The 2,861-nt window shown below is 50.4% G+C and overlaps 1 protein-coding gene across 7 annotated transcripts in view; it reads right to left on the bottom strand.

Annotated features, from left to right (window-relative positions):
* Window positions 1–2,794, bottom strand: part of LOC107274493 (DNA N6-methyl adenine demethylase) — a 65,643-nt gene extending 62,849 nt beyond the window's left edge. For 4 of the 7 annotated variants that reach the window (XR_001539462.2, XM_015753693.2, XM_025091741.1 and 1 more), the window contains exon 1: window positions 1,626–2,423. The gene's annotated coding sequence lies outside the window, so the exon portion shown is untranslated. Of the gene's footprint in view, window positions 1–1,625; window positions 2,424–2,687 lie in introns of those variants that run through there. The other 3 variants (XM_025091739.1, XM_015753694.2, XM_015753696.2) reach the window with 3 other exon arrangements.
* Window positions 2,795–2,861: the final 67 nt, after the last annotated feature.

Here is a 2,861-nt window from a genome sequence, read left to right as displayed (position 1 = left end):
CCCACTTTCCCTTGTTCCGTTGCTCTTTGTATCGGCCGTCCGTCTAATTAGATTCGTCGAAAGTACCAAGAGACTCGAAACCACGAACCAAGTAAAGAGACTGCGGAGTGTCGAGCCTCTCGATGAATAATCAAAGGTCCTCCTCGTTCTTCCTCCCTTCTCTTGGTCTTTATTAGTTTTTATTATTTTCCTCCTTCTTCCGATTCCTGTCACACGACGACAGAAGTGCCGATGCGAAGGGCCGATCGAAATAAGGACTATGGAAGGACTATGGAATATCCTGAAGCACACGTGGACGATTTTACGAAAAGTCAAAACGAAATTAACGTAACGCGAAGAAAGGAAGGAGCGCGCGCGATTGTTGCTTCAAGTTGTCCGCGTAGAACCGCCGTCGCGATTAAACTGACAGGCAATCAATGTTTTGGAAATGCGAGGAACGATAAGCCGCTCGCGCGATGTTGCGATCGTCGTGACTCTGACGTTTTCATTTTTGCAAAATCGAATGTCGACAGCGCCTTTTCGTATTTGCCACCCGATAGAAAGCCCCTTGCTTTTTTTTCCTCCACTCGTTGTCTCGGGAGAATCCAGCTGTCCGAGAGTTGATTTTTCCCCAGACTCCCAAAGTACTGAATTTCCCCTGCGATTCCTTGCGGAATTCTTAAAGAGCGATTGCCTCAAATTTTCACGATATTTTCGAGCGATTAATCATCTACGAATTTTGGAATCGCTCGGACGCGATTCCACTCGCCGACCACAATTACTCCTTCGCGCCACGATAAATTCACGTCCGATAAGAGTAAATAAGATCGATTCATCGAGCCAATAACACGATCGTAATGATCGACGTTTCGACGTCTCGATGATTCCGACGCTTCCGGGAGAGGATCTTCTTCGGCGATTTTGATGAGCGAAATTCGTTATTTTTCCTATAGCCGAGTCAGAGACGAAACAACGGTTTGGCGTTCCACTATCGTATCCATAGATTATCCAGGTTGAAACGTACGTTTGGTACGGTTTAACGAATTACCGGATACGCTTCCGGTCGACGAAAAATTCTCTACCGGAACCTTCTGGTCCTTCCGAATTGCACGTTCACCGGCAGCAGGAGAGTTTTCACTAAATTCGCCAGAGATCTCTCGTGCCGATGCCTTCTCCATATAATTTGCACAAAGAAAACAGACGCATCCGCGTGTATAAAGCGCTACAGATTTTCAGCAAGGATTCTCGGTACGATTCGATCGGCAGGAAAGACCAGCACGAAAACAGCATGGACGCTTCGAGGAAATAAGGGAAAAAAAAGAAAAAGGCGGAATACAAGAGAATGAGGCGGACGAGGGGTGGAAGGTGGGTGGGAGGAGGAGGAGGAGGAGGAGGAGGAGGAGAAGACAGAGAAGCATAGGCGGCGGCAGGGAGGAACGTAAGACCACCAGAGAACACGGATCACGTCCTTCCTGTTTCTCGAGGTTGAATGTTTCGATACGGCCTAAAAATCCTTATCGATCGTCACCGGTGATAAGTCTCGCGCGAACGGCGAACCACAATAGTCTGGACGAGCAACGAGACTCACGGTGAAATGGTAGAATGGTAGCATGGCAGTATGGTAGTATGGTAGAATGTTTAAGAACCTGTTTATACTCTGCGTGGCTTCTCCAAAGCGAATAAGCCGAGAGACATCTCGTGTCACATCCCAATTACGTTTCGCAAGCACAAGAACTAACGTGCTGTTGACGTCGTTGTTGTTGATGTTCTCCGCGGCGTAAAACTTTACTCGCGTAAACCGAACAACACCGAACCGACGTGAAACCGAACTTCCGCATAGTAATCCGTAACTCGTAGTAACACTCCTCGTGTACCGGATCCCTGTAGAAACTCCCGTTCACGTACTCCCGGTCTACTCGTGCTCCCAGCTCTCTCTCCTCCCAGTCTTCCTCCTAGTCGACGTCTCCGTGTGCTCGTCTTCCTCGACTGATCCCCACGTCCTCGTGGTGTCGACACTCCGAGCAGTAGCAAGCGTCGCGAAGCGTGTGCTCGCGCTCCTCGACGACGGGGACCACTTTGCGAGCAGGAGACTCGCGGTGACGGAAACTGAGGGAAACTGAGGAAGGAGGAGGAGGAGAGGAGGTGGAGGAGGAGGAGGAGGAGGAGGGGCAGGAGGGGCAGGAGGCGAGGGGAAAAGGGACAAGGAACGAGAGAGAATACGATAAAACTGAAGATTTCACGGAATCGGGAGAGAGACTCTCCGAGAGACAGGGAGTCAACACTGGACGAAGAACTAGCGTGGAGTAAGAAATATGTATTCGGCGCACGGCAGTTTCCAGAGAGCGAAAGTTACGAAGAAGGTGATAGGTGAAAGGTGAACGAGGATGGGATAATGGGAGAAGGCGGATAATGGATGATTGATAAGAGAGAGAGAGAGAGAGAGAGAGAGAGAGAGAGAGAACGACGCAGACGGTAACTGAACGTTGGCAGAATCAAGTGATAGAAGTATATAATCCGAAAGTGCAAGTTGTCAGCGAAACGTAAACTAACACACAGTCGACCGGTTAAAACACTTTTTCTCACTCGACACCTCGACTCTCTAAAACGTCCACGGTAAAACTCCTGGCGATCTCGCGCGATACCCTCGACCTCTCTTCCCTCGGGATAACTCTCGCTTTTAAAGTTACCCGGTCACTTTGGAAGTGTACCTTTGGTTGCGGGCTGCCCCGTGCTGAGTGTGCTTGCCGCGCAGTGACTGTGTGCTCCAAGAGTATTCTTTGTCCGACTCACAGCTGCCCGCGTTTCGGCGCTCGTGCCGTTTCGCCGGCGTTCGGCGCTGCTCGGGTGTCATCCCGGCGTCATGGCGGGAACGCAGGACACCC

Source organism: Cephus cinctus, unplaced genomic scaffold (genome assembly GCF_000341935.2).
Source record: "Cephus cinctus unplaced genomic scaffold, Ccin1 Ccin1_scaffold3202, whole genome shotgun sequence".
NCBI lineage: Eukaryota > Metazoa > Arthropoda > Insecta > Hymenoptera > Cephidae > Cephus > Cephus cinctus.
The sequence above is the reverse complement of the archived record's forward strand: the minus strand, read 5'-3'. Positions and strand labels throughout refer to the sequence as shown.